The 19,045-nt window shown below is 37.8% G+C and overlaps 1 protein-coding gene across 1 annotated transcript in view; it reads left to right on the forward strand.

The window, feature by feature from the left end:
• PIEZO2 (piezo type mechanosensitive ion channel component 2) overlaps positions 1-19,045 on the forward strand; it is a 471,937-nt gene that overhangs the window by 276,878 nt on the left and 176,014 nt on the right.

Genomic DNA, 19,045 nt, shown 5'->3' on the forward strand with positions numbered 1-19,045 from the left:
CAAAGTCCAAAAGGAAGTGGGAGGTCTCTTCAAATGGAGGTGCTGCTGAGACATGGAAGAGAGGGGAGGCTGCTGTTTGGTCTCAGCTGTGGAAAAAGATCCCAGAAGAACATTTTGCATCAAAGAATAATAACAACATGTTAAAGCATCCAGCTGGAGGATGGTCTCACACACCAAATAGAACATTAAAAATAAATAACAAGGGCAGGGGCGCCTGGGTGGCTCAGTCGGTTGAGTGTCCGACTTCAGCTCAGGTCATGATCTCACAGTCCACGTTTCGAGCCCCGCGTCAGGCTCTCTGGTGACAGCCCAGAGCTTGGAGCCTGCTACAGATTCTGTGTTTCCCTCTCTTTCTGTGCCCCCCACCCCCACCACTCACGTGCACACGCATGCACACACTCTCTCTCTCTCAAAAATAAATAAACATTAAAAAAAATGTTTAAAGAAAAGTAGTTTAAATGACTCCAGAGGAAAACAATCAGAGAAATCCAGAATGTGGATTCTATAAAGCAAATGATCTGGTCTCTAAAAAAACTCAGCATCATAAAAAGAAGTGTGTGTCGAGGCAGTGGGGGCAGGGACTCCTGTAGTTTTAAAGGAGAATTTGGGAAACTCAGCAACCAGATGTGAAGCCTGACTCTACATTACATCCTGGTCAACCGCAGATCTCTAAAAGACATTTTAAGGTTAAATGGAGACATTTCAATATTCACTGGTTATTAGCTGATTGTATAGAATTATTGTTAAACTGTTTTTAAATTTATTTATTTTGAGAGATAGAGAGCAAGCACTTGGGAAGCGGCAGAGAGAGAGGGAGAGAAAGAATCCCAAGCAGAGCCCCATGTGGGGCTCTATCACATGAATCATGAGATCATGATCTGAGCCAAGATCAAGAGCCAGATGCTTAGCTGATTGAGCCACCCAGGCACCCCTAGAACTATTGTTAATTCTTATGTGTATGATTATATTGTGGGCATACAGGAAAATGTTATTATTTTAGGAGATATGTGGTGAATTATTTAGGAGTGAAGTGTCATGATGTCTGCAACTTTCTACTGGTTTAGCAACAGACATGAGAGAGGGAGAGAGAAAGGGAGGGAGAGGCAGGGAAAGAGAAGCAGGAAAGAGAGACAAATAAAATTACTTAAACCAGGGGATTGGCCATTGGGGTATCCATTGTCCTATGTTAACTTCTCTACTTCTGTGGAAAAGTTTATGCCTGGAAGTTACAGGAAAAGTAAACGGGGGCAGAAATGGCAGAAGGGAATGTGAGGGGGGTGAACAGTGTGTGAACAGAGAAATGAGGAACTTGGAATTTCAAAGAACATGAGTCATGCTATCATGTTGATGGTATAGATTTGCATCCTTCTTTCGAGGGATCCCCATCTGTTTTTTATGTGATAGTAAATATGAAGCAGCGATGTGTGTGCGCAGACCCACTCACCTTGCTCTTACTGATTCATGTATAAAATCTGTCTAGTTTGTAGCTATGTCTACCCAACGCTAGGAGAAAATTCAAGTCCTAAAACCTCTTATATTCTGTTAAAACAAGTTAGTACCCAATACACACACAGCGTAACTAATTCTAAACCTATTGGCATAATGTGGAGGTTTAACAAGTGTAATTCAGTCTATAAAGAGAAGAATGTTTTATAGACACATTAAAACTAAGAAGCCACAATATGGAAACAACCTAAGTGCCGGTCGACAGGTGAATGGATCAAGAAAATGTGGAGTGTGTGTGTGTGTGTGTGTGTGTGTGTATCTGCGTGTATGTATGTGTATACACATGATGAAATATTATTCAGTCTTAAAAAAGAAGGAAATCTTGCCATTGATGATAACATGGATGAAATTTGAAGACTTTCTGCTATTGAAATAAGTTAGAGAAAGACAAATGCTGTCTATTTGTCCACGTATATATGGAAGTGAGCAAAAGAGTCAACTGATAGAAACAGAGTAGAAAAGTGGTTGCCAATGGTGGCGTGTTGGAAGGAATGGGGAGAGGATGGTAAAAGGGTATAAACTCATTAATAAGTTTAATAAATTCTGGAGATTATAAGGTGAACATTATAAGGTGAATAAATTGTGAAGGTCTAACGTACAGCAGGCTCACTGTACCTCACAGTACTGTATTGTATATTGTATGCTTGAAATTTGCTAAAAGAGTCAATCTTAAAAAAATTTTTTTTAAATGACTAGGTGAGGTCATTGATGTGTTAATTAACTTGATTGAGGTAATCATTTCACAATGTCCACATATGTCAAATCATCACATTGTACACTTTAAATATATTACAATTTCACTTGTCAGCTATACGGTCAGCCTCTTTAATGGTGCAGATTTATGTAATATTTATTTATTTTAGGCAGTAGTGAATAAACGCTAAATTTCAGTACAGACATTCGTTCTAGGCTAAATGAACCCTTTGGTTTCTTTGAGGCATTTAATTTGGGGCTTATTGAACAGGTATAGAAAAAATGTTTTGTGCTGTTGGAAGGGGTGATTTTCAGGGGGTGAGTTAATTGGGAATATAAAAATATTCTATATGCCAGTAACCCCCAGTTTAAGGATCTTTTCTGCCATCTAGAGACTGATGATGGAAAATACAAATAATATTCAGAACCACCTTGAAAGCATCAGTTTCTGTAAAGGATCAACTAACAAATATTTGAGACTTTGTCGCATTTCTTTCAAGAAGCCGTTGTAGTGCAAAAGCAGTCACGGACAGATTTAAAAGAATGAGTGTGGTTCTCTTCCAGTAAAACTGCGTGAACACTGAAATTTGGATTTCATATTAGCTTTCGCATTTCATGAAATAGTCTTTTTCTTCTGCCTTTTTCCAGCCACTCAAAAATATAAAAACCGTTGTTGGCTCACCAGCTGTACCCAAATAGGTGGTGAATGAGCTTGCCAACCTACGGTGTAGATAATAATAGTCCCAATAGGCTAATAACGTTCCATGTCGATTATTCACTTGACTTGTCCCAAACAAAATAATTATAACTTATTACAGGTAATAATAATTATATTACCTGTAATTAATAATTACATTTTGTAGATGATCCGTTTAAACATTTTAAAAAGTCCATTACTACGGTCTCATAGAGCTAAGTCATTAAAAGTTAAGTTGCTTGTCAGGCTCTAGACAGTTTGAGCTAAGCAATTAAATATAGATATAGATAGATATAGATATAGATATAGATATAGATATAGATATAGATACACTGCCATGTTGTAGATTCCCACTCTCCCCCCGTTAACTTGGTGATAACAAGACATTGCATTTTAGTCCTAGAAAGCTTGGAAATTTACATCTCTAAAACAATAGCTTTTTCATAAGGCACAATTCCAGTGCATTGCTATTAACCCCAAATTATGACTTAGAAGAAAAAACTGGAAAGTGGCAAACAAACACTCATTTTGCGTGGGCATTTGTCACAAATTTCATAACCACAGAGACCCCAGCGCATATATCCAGCTTCGGATGTGGCTGTTCGTAAAATAATCCAAGCCATTTTTGTCTTCTCAAAAGCTTTCAAATGCATCTCTGGTCAGAATTACCTTTATTTTTAGAAAAATTGAATTGATTTGTTCATCATTAGGATAATACATATTTTTTGGTGATTATTTGGAAAAATGTAATGAAGGATAAGGAGAACCACCTTTTAAAAATGTAATCCTAACTTCCAGAAATAAATACCATTTATTTCAGGATCTATATTCTCCCAGAATTTTTCCTAGGCATATATGTGCCTTTTTAAAACAAACTTTGAATCATAAGGCAAGTACTCTTTTATAAGTTGCCTTATTCAAGTTCTACATTTTCCCATGTTATGAAATGTTCTTCTAAAATGTGATTTCCATAGGCAGTGAAGTCTTTGAATGTGTAGATATAGTCAGTCCCTGATTTCTGACCATGTAGATTTTTTCCCCATTTTTCCATTAACTTTATTTTTTTAAGCTTTTAAGTTTTTACTTAAATTCCAGTTAGTTAACATGCAGTGTAATATTGGTTTACAGTGTAATAATGACTCAACACTTCCATACGGTACCAGGTGCTTCTCACAACCAGTGCCCTCCTTAATCCCCATCACCTATTTCACCCATCCCCCCACCCACCTCCCCTCTGGTAACCATCAGTTTGTTCTCTATGGTTAAGAGTCTGTTTCTTGGTTTGCCTTTCTCTTTTTTTCCCCTTTGCTCATTTGTTTTAAATTCCACATATGAGTGAAATCGTACGGTATTTGCCCTTCTCTGACTGACTTACTTCACTTAGAATAATACTCTGTAGCTCCATCCATGTCATTGCAAATGGCAACATTCCATTCTTTTTTTATGGCTGAATAATATTCTCTTGTATAAATATGCCACGTCGTCTTTATCCATTCATCAGTCGATGGGCAAGTGGGCTATTTCCATAATTTGGCTATTGTAGAAAATGGTGTTGTAAACATCAGAGTACATGTATCCCTCTGAATTCGTATTTTTGTATTCTTTGGGTAAATACTTAGTAGTGCAATTACTAGATCATAGGGTAGTTCTATTTTTAACTTTTTGAAGAAACTCCATACTGTTTTCCAGAGCGGCTGCCTATGTTTGCATTCCCACCAATAGTGCAAGAGGGGTCCCCTTTCTCTACACCCTCTCAAATGCCTGTTGCTTCTCTTGTGTGTTGTTGATTTTAGGCATTCTGACAGGTGTGAGATAACATAACGTTTTAGTTTTGATTTGTATTTTCCTGATGATGAATGACGTTGAGCATCTTTTCAATGTGTGTTTCGGTCATCTGTATGTCTTCTTTGGAAAAGTGTCTCTTCATGTTTTCTGCTCGTTTTGTAATTAGAGTATTCATTTTTTGGGTGTTGAGTTTTGTAAGTTCTTTATATATTTTGGATACTGACCATTTAGCAGATATGTCATTTGCAGGTATCTTCTCCCATTCCGTAGGTTGCCTTTTAGTTTTGTTGTTTGTTTCTTTCACTGTGCAGAAGCTTTTTATTTTGATGCAGTCTCAGTAGTTTACTTTTGCTTTTGTTTCCCTTGCCTCGGGAGGCATATCTAGTAAGAAGTAGCTATGGCCATTGTCAGAGGGGTTACTGACTGTGTTCTCTTCTTGGATTTTTATGATTTCACTGACCATGTAGATTTAGATCATTCTTCATTTTTGCCGTCTTCAGTAAAACTGTGGTGTGCACCCACATTACTTCTAAATTTAAATAAAACTCCTGATGAGCAAGGTGCAACCTCATGTACCCTCAGTTGGGAAGGAGCCTCTGAAGGACTGTTTGGGGCTTACCTCTGCTGTGGGATCTGGAGGTTTCAGTGGTCCTGGGCCAATGTTAGGATAACGTACTGGTTTGTGATTCCCTCACCAGGCTGGTATTGTACATTTAAATCCCATACCTAGGTGTAGCACAGATCTGGGGTTTTATTTTTCTCTAGAGAGAGCTCTTCTTTCAACCAAGCGATCATGAGCTTCCTTGTAGCTCCATCCAAACCTGTGATGGAATTTTTCCATTACGTTTATCCAGGGAGGGGTGTTGAGAAGGTGAGTGGGGACCAGCAGCCATATGGGATGGACAGGAGACCAAAGTTCACATGGAGGCAGAGTAGGAGAGTGATGTTGCCTCAGGGGGAAAATTAGTGATTCTCTTCCATTTTTTCACATAGGAGCCACTTGACCAGATGTTTCCAAAACAAAAGTCAGGGCTCATTATTTGATAGTTATGATTGTACTTATGGAAAGGTGAAGACACTGCATTTAAAACGATTATTTTTCCCAAATCTAAAATGTTGTAGCATATTATAACCATATAAAAACATTAGTGATCACACTTCTGAAGTTTATCCAGCAAAATAAAACTTCAGAACAAATCCACAAACTATATAAGATCGAGAATATACCAGTCAACATAGTGTGTTTAATAGAACAGAGCCCTGTGACAGCTGTTCTTCTAGAAGGTCTCCCTAACAAAAATGGTGAGCTAAACAAAATTTGGCTTGGCTAATGCAGTGTGTAATCTCTTCCAAAGAGATTTGTATTTTCAAGTGAATTTTTTAAATTTATTTATTTAAATTCAAGTTAGCTAACATACAGTGTAGTATCGATTTTAGGAGTAGAACCCAGTGATTCATCACTTACATGCAACATCCAGGGCTCAGGTGAATTTCTGTAGACAGCAAACCCCTCCCGTTTTGAAAGACGAAGCAAGAGTAAAGGTGGTGGGCTCGTGTTCACATTTCTCCAGTTGCACATGTGTTTATCCTCACCTGTTTCTCTACTTGTAGGACTGGCCACATTTATGAAGCTTTGAGTCTTAGACCATTTCTCCGCAGGTTTTCTGTATTAAAAGTGCAGGAGGTGTGCTGGGTAGGGATGGGGCCAAGGACAGGGTTTTTTTCTGTTTTTTTTTTTTAATTTTATGTTTATTTTTGAGAGAGAGAGAGAGACAGAAACAGAGCGTGAGCAGGGGAGGAGCAGAGAGAGAGGGAGACACAGAATCCAAAGCAGGCTCCAGGCCCTGAGCTGTCGGCACAGAGCCCGACACGGGGCTCAAACTCACTAACCAGCAAGATCATGACCAGAGCTGAAGTCGGACCCTTAACTTACTGGGCCACCCAGGTGCCCCGGGTTCCCTGTTTTTTAATCTTGAGTTATCTGGATAGAACAGGTAAAAGTTCTGACTTAGACCAGGGTGGAAGATGTGGCGGGAGGCTAAATGCCTACTCTTTTCTTAATTATGATGGAGGCACTTGGAATGCATACATTGAATTTTCGACCCCATTAATGAACATTTTGTGTATGTCAAGCATTGAGATGAGTGAGTAGGCCATTCTTTTTTGTTTATTTGTTTATTATTCATTTAGGATTTTTATTTATTTTTGAGAGAGGACGCAAGTGGGGGAGGGGCAGACAGAGGACAGAGGATCCGAGGCAGACTCTGCTGACAATAGAGACCCCCACGTGGGGCTCGAACTCAAGAACTGTGAGATCATGATCTGAGCCCACGTCAGATGCTTAACTGACTGAGCCACCCAGGCATTCCTCGGCCATGCTTTAAATTGTCTCTTTTGAACTTTGACTGGCTTTCATTCCAAGTCCTGAACTTTCTCAAGAACATTCGCAGGAGTGACCGCAGTCATTGGACTCTTGTTTGCCCAATTCAATGAGTTCATTTGTTGCCTTCTCCACTTTAAGATCTGAAGTTTGAATATGAAATAGGGGGAAGGAATGAGAGAGTTTCAGGCCATTCTCTGTGAAAGTAGGATTCTGTATAAAATAAATACACAACGACTTGTCCCATGTTATCCGTTTTATGTTCTATTTCAGTAAATCATCATGATAAGAAAATGCGTTATGTTTAGTGAAGGAAAAACTATGTTTATTTCAGTGTAAAAACAATGTAAAAAAGAAAAAGCAAAATCTAAAACTCCAACATCATGAGTAAACTATTCTATGAAAAACATTAAAAAACCAACATTAAGAGTATGATCTCATTAATTACATTTATACTATTTTTATGCTAGTCATAAAAATGTCAGTAACATGTAGGAATGTCAGTGCTTGAGTTCGAGCCCCCATGTGGGGGTCTCTACTGTCAGCACAGAATCCGCCTCAGATCCTCTGAGGCCCCAGTGCTGTATGTCTTTCTCTCCCATTTGGAGAAAGCCAGTGGGTCCTTTAGAAAATGAAACAGCACAATCAGTTTTTATGTTGGGTCGACTGTGGTTTGCTTCGCAAACTGTTATAGAATTCAGGTTATTTAAAAGAATGCATTTTTGGACCCCAGCCCCAGATGGCTATGTTGTGCCTGCCTGTCTTGCTTTGGGGTAATCAGAGGTTTAGTTACAAAAACAGCACAGAAAGACTAAATTGTTTTCAATGGAGACCAGTTGGCAAGAATTTCATCTGACAGCAGTCCAGCATGTGGGGAAAAACAAAGGTAAAAGCAGGCCATTTTCACAGTAAAAAATGTAAATTCACCCAAAGAAGTTGACCCTTTTCCTTTGCCTTCCTGCTGAAAGGTGGCACTGGTAGGTATCTATCGAACTGTAGAGTTGGTAGGTGATATAATGATAACCAGACTCTGGGTTTCATTTTTTAAAGATTCTTAGTGGTTAAGTGACTTGTTCAAAGGTCTCAGGCGAGTTCACTTGCATTTGTCTGAAAGGTGAACAATAGAAGCCAGAAGAGAAGTTGACTTTCCACAGAGAAATGGGAAATCCGTCGAATGCAAATACCTGAACCCCTGAGTCCATCTGGGCAATTTGCACAACCTTATGGCCACTTAGGATGGTGTGTTGTGGATCCCGGATCCCTGGGAAATGGGGTGCCCTGCCCAGCTGTGACACCTGATATTACGTGTGAAGCAGCTACTGCTTCTGACCAGGTGGACAAGCCTTGGCACAGGATGTCTATCTAACTTAAAGACCTAAGACTTCCCAACATCGCTTTCCTGAATTTCAGTCTTGATTAAATGTTGTGGACCAAACTGCTCATGTTTTACTTACTGAGAGCATCTCTCAGGAGGGGTCTCCTTTCCGTTTTCATAGAAAATCTACTCTATTCTCTGTGAGGATTACAGTGATTGACCTGACAGTTGTGTCTCACTCTGTTGGGTTCATATGTACAAGAACAGCTCACCACACACGTGCATACACACACACACACACACACACACACACACGCACACACTGCAACAGGGCAGGACCTTTTTGCCCAAATGCTAGCCCTGTTATCGAGGATAAAGTAGGGGGTCTACTTTCTCCTAATGTGATATTGAGAGGATTACACTGATGCTTGCAAACCCATTCTCTGGAGTCCAACAGCTCAGGAGTGGCCCTGTTGCTTTCTAAACAGAGAATCTGGTCACCTCATTACCAAATGCTCTGTGCTTGTATTTCCTAATCTATGAAATGGGGATGAGAATAGTGCCTGTCTCAGAGAAGAGTATTGTATCAAACAGGAGAAGAGTCACCAAATGCTGGGCAATGTGGAGCTGATTTTATTATTGTAAACATCATATTAACACACATAAAATATTTTTCCTATTCAAACTAACTTCCCACGTCTGGTGATTGCAGCCTTATCTGGCATCTCATACGCAGCTCCCTGAGCTCATTAAGCTACTCTGCCCCTTGTGCTGTTTCCTTCACTGGAAATGTCCTTCTACTTCCTCATCCCACTCGCTCCTACTCTTCCCTCAAAACCTAGCACATACACCTCCTTCTGGAACCTTCCAGGTTTCCTTCTGTGAGGAACAAGAATTATCTTCTGGGCAATTACTCTATGCAAACTTGCTTCCTCCCATTTGTTGCACTAGACCATAATGATGTGTCCATGAATGTGTCTCCCTGCTAGGTTCTGGTCTGGGTGGCCTGGGGACTCTCAGCCTCTAACACTGCTGATCACATGGTTTTCAGGAAATCCCTGTTTAATCTGTTTTGTGCGCTGTCTCCTGTACCCCTTGCATTTCATGTCCTTGTGCACCAAAATGAGGTAAAATTTGTTTAGGCTTTTCCTGAACTCCCAGCCACAGATGGAACCACTGCTTATGAGATGTATGGGAAAATTATTTCCCAGAAAGGTCACTGTCACTTTCAGTGCACCCAGTGTAGCCCCACTGCTGTGGTCTGTGGTACATGTCCCCAGTTTGTGAATGTCAAGTTCAGTGAAAAACTAAGGTGGCTACAGTACATGTGGCTCCTTACTTGTGGTGTTGGCAAATATTTAGTTTTTGCTTGAGAAAAAAAATGATACTTCTACATGTATTTATTTAGAAAATTCAAAAATAGCTTTGTCCCTGGTGGTTAAAGTTAACACAGCTAAAACAGTAAGCAGCTTTCACTTTTGAAGAAATTAGAGATTTCGGTTCACGTTCAGTGTTTCTCGGGGATCCAGTTTATCTCTTATTTGTTGAGAGACTTTGATTTTTGTTTCTTAATTCCCCTAGACTTTGTTTTAAAAATAGGGGAGCCATGGTAATATTGATGAGATGATGCAAATAAAGGTCTGCCCAAGCCCGACAATCCAGAGGCGATTAAGAAATGTTAGTTCTACTTTTCTCTGTAGTATTTTGTGTAGAAAGCATACACAGTACGGTTTTCTTCAGTTTTAATGAGAGATATTTGACATGCATCACCATAAGTTCAAGGCATGCAGTGTGGTGGTATGATTTATGTATATTATGAAATGATTAACACAATACATTCAACTAACATCCGTCTTCCTATATGGATACAATAAACAGAAAAGAAAGAAGTAAAGAAAAAAGGAAACAAATGTTCTCTTTGTGATGAGATCTCTTAGGAATTTACTCTCTTAACAACTTTGCTATGTATCACACAGCAGGCTTAGCTACAGTCGTCAGGTGGTGCATTACATCCCTAATATTTATTTTATAATTGAAATTTTATACCTTTTGAGCACCTTCCTCCAGTTCCCCTCCCCCTCCCCACATCTGGTAACCATAATTCTGATACTCTTTTCTGAGTTTGGGGTTTTTTGTTGGTTGGTTGGTTGGTTGGTTGATTTTAGATTTCACATGTAAGTAAGATCATACAGTATTTGTCTCTCTATGTCTGACATATTTCACTTAGCATAATGCTCTCAAGGTCTATCTGTGTCGTCAAAAATGACAGGATTTCCTTGTTTTTATGGCTGAAAAATATTCCGTGGCATATATATCCTACAACTTTATCCATTCATCAATCGATGGACACTTAGTCTGTTTCCATGTCTTGGTTATTGTAAATAAAGCTTCTGTGAATATGGGGGTGTAGATATCTTTTCCAGTTAGCATTTTCTTTACCTTTGGATATATATTATCAGAAATGGAATTATTTTTTTAAATATGAAATTTATTGTCAAATTGGTTTCCATACAACACCCAGTGCTCATCCGAAAAGGTGCCCTCCTCAATACCCATCCCCCACCCTCCCCTCCCTCCCACCCCCATCATACAATAGTTCTATTTTTAGCTTTTGAGGATCCTCCATACTGTTTTCCACAGTGGATGCAGCAATTCACAATCCCATCCGCAGTGTGCAAAAGTTTCCCTTTCGCCACGTGCTCCCCAGTATTTGTTATCTTTTTTTTTAATGATGGTCATTGTAACAAGCATGAGGTGATAACTCATTGTGTTTTTAATTTGCATTTCCCTAATGACTAGTGATGTTGAGCATCTTTTCATGTACCTATTGACCTTTCATATATATATATATATATTTTTTTTTTTTTGAAGAAATGTTTATTCAGGTTCTTTGCCCATTTTGAAATTGGGTTATATTTTTTATGGCCATAGACTTGTGGTAGTCTCTTATATATTTTGGATGTTAACCCCTTACCAGATATATGGTTTGCAAATATTTTTTCACATACCACTGGTTGTCTTTTCATGTTGTTGACGATGTATTTTGCTGTGCAGAAGCTTTTTAGTTTGCTATAGTCCCAATTTTTTATTTTTTATTTTCTTCTTCGTGCTTTAGGTGTCATATCCAAAAGATTGCTAGTTCTCATGACAAAGAGCTTTGTTCCTAAGGTTTCTTCTAGGAGTTCCATGTTTTCAGGGCTTAAAATTAAGTATTTAATCCATTTTGAGTTAATTTTTGTGAGTGGTGTAATACATACATCTGGTTTCATTCTTTTATGTATGAACATTCATTCATTTTCCAAGCACTATTTATTGAAGAGACGGTCTTTTCTCCATTGAGTATTCCTGGCTCCCTTTTCAAATATTAGTTGACTGTACATACTTGGTTTATTTCTAGGTCTCGGTTTTGCTCCTTTGATCTGTTTATCCATTTTTATGCCATTACCATGCTGTTGACTATAGATTTAAGTATAACTTGAAATCAGGAAGTGTGGTGCCTCCTGCTTTGTTCTTCTTTCTCAAGATTCCTTTGGCTATTTGGGGGTTCTTTTGGTTCCATGTAAATTTCATGAGCATTATATCTACTTTTGTAAAAACAATGCCACTGATAATCTTGATAGGGATTGCATTGAATCTATAGATGGTTTTCAGTAGTATTGACATTTTAACACTATTAATTCTTCCAATCCATGAATGTATAATACCTTTCCATTTATTTGTGTCTGTTTTGGTATCCTTCATCAATATCTTAGTTTTCAACCAAGAGATCTTACACCTCTTAGTTCAATTTGTTCCTAAGTACTTTATTATTTTTGATGCTATTGTAAATGGGATCAATTCTTTATTTCTTTTTCAGAAAATTAGTTGCTAGCATATAGAAACGTTGCTGATTTTTGTATGTTAATTTGTGTCCTGCAACTTTACTGAATTCATTGTTTATATCTGACAATTTTTTCATTGAGTATTCAGGATTTCTCTAATAACTAAATCAGTCTTTAGGATTATCTCTATATTTACTATAATATAGATAGTAAATAGAGACAATTTTACTTCTTCCTTATCAATTTTGATACATTTTATTTCTTTTTCTTGCATGATTGCTGTAGCTAGGACTTCAGGTACAGTGTCAAATAGGTATGGTAAGAGTGGGCACCTTGCCTTGTTCCTGATCTAAGAGGAAAAGCTTCCAACCTTTCACCATGGAGTATGATATTAGCTCTGGGCTTGTCATATATGCCCTTTATTATGTTGAGATATGTTCCTTCTGTGCCTAATTTGGTAAGAGTTTTTATCATGAATGGATGTTTAATTTTGTCAAATGCTTTTTCTGTGTCTATTGAGATGGTCCTGTGGTTATTTTCTTTCATTCTATTCGTGTGATGTATCACATTGATTGATTTGCATATGTTGAATTGTCCTTGCATCCCTGGGAGAAATCCCATTTGATCATGGTAAATGATCCCTTCAGCATGCTACTAAATTCAGTTAGCTAGTATTTTATTGAGAATTTTTACATCTATCTTTATCAAATATAATAGATAGTTTTCCTCTCTAGTAGTGTCTGTTTCTGGTTTTGGTATCAGGATAATGTTGGCTTCACAAAATGAATTTGGAAGTGTTGCCTCCTCTTTGATTTTTTTTTTTTTTTTTTTTGGAAGAGCTTAAGAAGGATTGCTGTTAATTCTTCTTTAAATATTTGGTAAAATTCACCAGTGAAGCCATCTGTTCCTGGACTTTTGTTTGTTGGGAGATTTTTTTTTTTTTATTTTTTTTTTTTTAACGTTTATTTATTTTTGAGACAGAGAGAGACAGAGCATGAACAGGGGAGGGGCAGACAGAGAGGGAGACACAGAATCCGAAACAGGCTTCAGGCTCTGAGCTGTCAGCACAGAGCCCGACGCGGGGCTCGAACTCACGGACCGTGAGATCATGACCTGAGCCGAAGTCAGACGCTTAACCGACCGAGCCACCCAGGCGCCCCTGTTGGGAGATTTTTGATTGCTGATTCAATTCCCTTACCAGATCTGTTCAGATTTTTTATTTCTTCCTGATTCGATCTTGTTAATTTGTATGTTTCTAACAGTTTTTCCATTTCTTCTAGGTTGTCCAGTTCATTAGTGTGTAGTTGTATGTGGTAGCCTCTTATGATTCTTTGAATTCCTGTGTTATTAGTTGTAATGTCTTCTGTCCATTTCTAATTTGTTTGATTTGGGTCCTTTCTATTTTTTCCATGTTTAGTTTAGTCTAACTAAGTGTTTGTCAATTTTGTTTGTCTTTTCAAAGAACCAACTTTTAGTTTAGTTCATTTTCTCTATGTTTTTTTTCAATTTTTAATTTATATCTGTTCTAATCTTTATTAGTTCCTTTCTTCTGCTAACTTTGAGATCCATTTGTTCCTCTTCTCCCAGTTCTTTAAGGTGTCAAGTTAGATTGTTTATTTGGGACCTCTCTTACTTCTTAAAGTATGTGTTTATTGCTGTGAACTCCCCTCTTAGAACTGTTTTTGCTGTACTCATAAGTTTTGGTATATGTTGAATTTCCACTTTCATTTGTTTTAAGAAACTTTCTTATTTCCTCTTTAATTTCTTCTTTGATCCATTGGTTGCTTAGAAGAGTATTGTTTTCTTTCCATGCATTCATGAATTTTCCAATTTTCCTCTTGCCGATTCCTAGTTTTATGCCACTGGGGTCAGAGAAGATACTTGGTTATGATTTCAGTCTTATTAAATTTTCTCAGACTTGCTTTATGGCCTAACATATGGTCTATCCTAGAAAATGTTCCATGTGCACTTGAAGGAAATGTTTACTCTGCTTTTGTTGAAGAGAATGTTCTGTATATGTCTGTTAGGTCCATTTGGTCGCTGGTATTGTTCAAACCTGCTGTTTCCTTATTGAGTCTCTGACTGGATGATCTCTCCGTTATTGAGAATGAGATAGCAAAATCCCCAACTATTATAGTGTTACTGCTTATTTTTCCTTTTAGCTCTGTTAGTTTTTTGTGTTATGTATTTAGATGTTCTAAATTGGGCTCTTAAATATTTACAATTATTGTATATTCTTTTTTAATTTCTTTAATGTTTATTTATTTTTGAGAGACAGAGAGACAGAGCATGAGTGGGGGAGGGGCAGAGAGAGAGGGAGACACAGAATCCAAAACAGGCTCCAGGCTCTGAACCGTCAGCACGGAGCCTGATGCACAGCACGGAGCCTGATGCAGGGCTCGAGTTCACAAACTATGAGATCATGACCGGGGCCGAAGTTAGACACTTAATTGACTGAGCCACCCAGGCGCCTTATATATTCTTCTTGATGGATTGGCCACTTTATCATTGTATAATGATCTTCTTTGCCTCTTTTTACCATTTTAAAGTATTTTATCTGATGTAAGTTTAGCTACCCTTCTTTTTTGTTGCTGTTGGTTTTTGGTTATCATTTGTTTGAAATGCCTTTTTCCATCCTTTCACTCTCAGTCTAGTGTCCTTAAAGCTAAAGTGAGTGTCCTGTAGGTAGCACATTGTTGGATCTTGTTGTTTATCTATTCAGCCATTCTGTGTCTTTTCATTGGAGTATTAATCTGTTTATGTTTAAAGTAATTACTGACAGGTAAAGACTTACTATTTGCCATTTCGTTAGTTGTTTTCTGGTTATGTTGTAGAATAATTGCTCCTTACTTCTTATGCTGTTGTCTGTGTGTGTGTGTGTGTGTGTGTGTGTGTGTGTGTGTGTGTTGATGTCTTTTGGTATCAGTATGCTTTGGCGTCTTTATTATGTTTTTTTGTATAATGACTACAGAATTTTCCCTTGTAGTTAGTATGAGGCTTACATAAAATATCTTAAACTTATAACAATTTTAAACTGATAACGATTTAACTTCAATAGAATTTTTAAACATTACACTTTCACTTCTACTCCCCATTCACACTTTAGGTTATTGCTGTTACAGTTTGCATGTTTTTATACATGCAAATGTACATATAGTTACAGAGTAGTTACAATTGTGGTTATTTTTACCACTTGTTTTTACCTTTTAAGCTAAAGATGTAAGTGAGTTACGAACCACAATCCCATACTGCAAAACTAACTATGACCATATGTTTACCATTACTGGTACAATTCACACTACCTTCTAATTTTAATGTTTTTATGATGTTAATTAGTGTTCTTTTACTTCCACTCAAGGAACTTCCTGTACCATTTCTTATAAGGTCGGTCTGGTGATGATGAACTTCCTTAGCTTTTGTTTGTTCAGGAAAGTCTGTATCCCTCCTTTATTTCTGAAGGACAGCTTTGCCAGATAAAAAATTCTTGGTTGACAGTTATTGTCTTTCAGTACTTTGAATATGTCATCCCATTCTCTCCTGGCTTAAAAAGTTTCTGTTGAAATACCTGCCCAGAGTCTTATAAGCAGATGTCACCTGGATGGTGACATCTCATGGACCTAATGTCTATTTCTCCAGGTTTGGGAAGTTTTCAGCCATTATAGCTTGAAATATACTTTCTGTCCCTTTTTTTTTCTATTCTTCTTCTGTAATTCCCATAATGTAAATATTGCTTATTGTTACTGTATTCCATAATTCCCATAGACTTTCTTCATTCTTTTTTTTTTCTTTTTGTTCCTATGAGTGGGTATTTCCAGTGTCCTATCCTCCAAGTTGTGGATTCTTTTTTCTGTATGGTTGAGCCCACTGTTGAAATTCTTTTTTGAATTCTTTATTTCAATTATATTTATCAGCTCTAAGACTTCTGTTTGTTGGTTTGTTTGATGGTTGCTGTTTCCTTGCCAAACGTGTTTTGTTAATGCACTGTTTTCCTAACTTCATTTAGTTACCTTTCTGTGTTTTCTTGTAGTTCATTAAACTACCTTAAGAGGATTATTCTGAATTCTTTGTCCAACAGTTCATGATCTCCATTTCATTGGGGTCAGTTACTGGAACTTCATTAGTTTCCTTTGATGGCCTTATTTAACTGATTTTTTATGATCCTTGATTCCTTATGTTGTTATCTGTTCATTTGGGTGTTGACCACCTTATCCAGACTATAGAGGTTTGCTTTGAAAGAGACTCTTCTTCACAAGTCAGCTGTTTGTTTTTCTGAGTGTGCCTGCTGATAATGTCTTTGGGCAAGTGGGACCTGCCCTTGTAGTCTATTTTTAGGTGAGATAATTGTTCAAGCTCTGATGATGGGGATGGTAGGCATGTGCCTCTGGCTAACAACAGTAAAATAAAACTGTTGACTTGGTTTTCTACCTAAGTAAGGCTGTAGGATGGGCTCTGCAGTTGCCTGGATTTTCTGGTCAGGCTTACTAGATGGTCAGGACTGCATACTATATTTAGTAGTATAAGGGGCTATGAATTATCTCCCCTACCCTGGCAGGGCAGCAAGTTGGGACTCGGTGCCTATGTAAATCGTCGTTTGGAGACCCAAATCAAGCAAGTGTGCACTAAATTCTTTCGTCACGTGAAGCTACTAATTTTGCTCTGCCACTGGGGGAAGCCATGGACTCTGCTTTCTCTTCAAGTGCTGCTGTACAGAGGGCCATTAAATGGGCTAGCCAGATTCCCATGTGCTCTGTTAAGTTCCCTGGGCAGACAGGATGAAGGCTGTTTAGTGATGAGTGGGGCCACAAATTAGATTCTCTGCTCCAGATGCAGCTGGAAAAGCAGCTCTGAAGCCAGTAAAACTCTTTCTTGTCCCAAGTCAATCTACAGCCTAGTTTCTCTGAACAGGCCGACCAGCTTTGTTTTGAAAACTCGGTTTTTCCTGCCCTTCTCTTGACTGGAGCGCCTGTGGGCATCACAGCTTCCAAGAATTATGCCAGCCTTCCTGGTGAAACGAGGCTGGGAGACACTCCACAATTGGTGGTGCTATAAATCCACTCTTGGCATGAGCATGGGCACACTAGGCTCTAGGGCCAGCAAAACTCTTCCTTTGAGGATCCATATCAAGCAGATCTGCACCCCACTGAGTTCCCTGGTCAGAGTGCACCTCTGACTTGATTCTCTAAGTGAGCAAAACTGCTGGTTGAGACTGCTACTTGGGCATGGCTGAACTCAAGTCTGCCAGGATCTGTGTACTGGTTTTTGCAAGCTCCTCCCCCTGCTCTCTGTCATAGTCAGATTGCCAGTGGTTGAGTCCCACAGATCCCCCTGCAGTCCCCGTGGGGTGAGATCAGAGTAGGGGCTCCTTCAAAGTGACCATAACACCTGGGTGGTGATGGTTGTCCCTCTGGGTTCTCTTTTCCCCCTGGAGGAACTGGGAGCTCAAGGGGACCTCTCCATGTGGCGCTGCACTGCCCTGGAGAAGGGGCAATGCAGTCAACTACAGCTGCTTCTCTTACCCTTCTTAGGTAGCCTGTCTTGGGCTCTGTGGTGCAGGGGTGCTTCAGACCCCTGTGTTCTAGGATTCTCTCATTGGTGCCTTGTTCTTGAGTAGTTATCAGTTGTTCTTCTTATGAGTTGTTCTTCCTGTGAAGTCAGGAATGACCAATTTCGCCATCTTGGTGATGTGATTTTTTTTTTTTTTCATTAAACGAACTATTTATTGTATGCAAGGGGTAGTAAGTAATGATGTTTTCTCCATCTGCTGATTTCCAACTTACCCGGCATCTAGTAGTTTAGTGAAATCCATTCTAATAAAATAACGCTTTTTCATCTTCCCATAAAAGTCTCATCACCATCATTGTATTATTGATACCAAAATCAGCCCTGGCTCTGGGAAAACTTAGCACTGTTTATTTCAGTTTTTTGGTATCCTCCCTATGAAACAAAACACATTCCTTAGGCAAACCTAAGGAAATATGTATTTATATACATATAAATATATATTTATATGTAAGGAAATATATATTTATATGTTATATATATTATATGTTACACGTATAATAATTTATATGTATATATAAATATATATATTATATGTATATATAAATATATACATTATATGTATAATATGTAATATATGTATATAAATATAATATATATTTATATGTAATATATATTTATATGTAAGGAAATATATATTTATATACTATAAATTTATTTATATACATATAAATATATAATTATATATGTTTTTATATTAATATATATAATTTATGTATATAATTCCTACACATAAATATATATTTTGCAAATATGTATACAATGGGGATAATTATGACAGCTATAGTACCTTCCCCACGGGTTGTCATGAATATTAAATGAGTTAATATTTGTAAAGAATGACTCCTAGCACATAGTAAGAACTGTAAAGAGGTATTTATTAAAACTTATTAAATAAATTGTCAATAGTTAGTCAAGGATTAAAGTCTTTGATCAGAACTTTAATAACAATATATAGCTATAATATTTTATATATTTTATTTGTAAACTTTGAGCTCAAACAACAATTTTGGTTTTAGGCAACATAATTATAGGTGTTTGTTGCATGACTTAAAAATAGCTTTTATTTTTGGTATGTGACTTTGTTGGCACAAAGACACTTGGTTTTACTGCTTTGCACCTCTTATTGTATTTAATTTTGAAAAAACCTTTAGAGGTAGGTACTGTTATTTTTATGGCCATTTTTTAAAAGACAAAACTGAGGCTTACAAAGGTTGAGTAACCATCAAGGCAACAGGTTTATTATGTGACAGAGCCAGGATTTTTACCTTTACTCTGTCTGACTCAAC

This window comes from Panthera uncia (assembly GCF_023721935.1).
Source record: "Panthera uncia isolate 11264 chromosome D3 unlocalized genomic scaffold, Puncia_PCG_1.0 HiC_scaffold_8, whole genome shotgun sequence".
Taxonomy (NCBI): domain Eukaryota; kingdom Metazoa; phylum Chordata; class Mammalia; order Carnivora; family Felidae; genus Panthera; species Panthera uncia.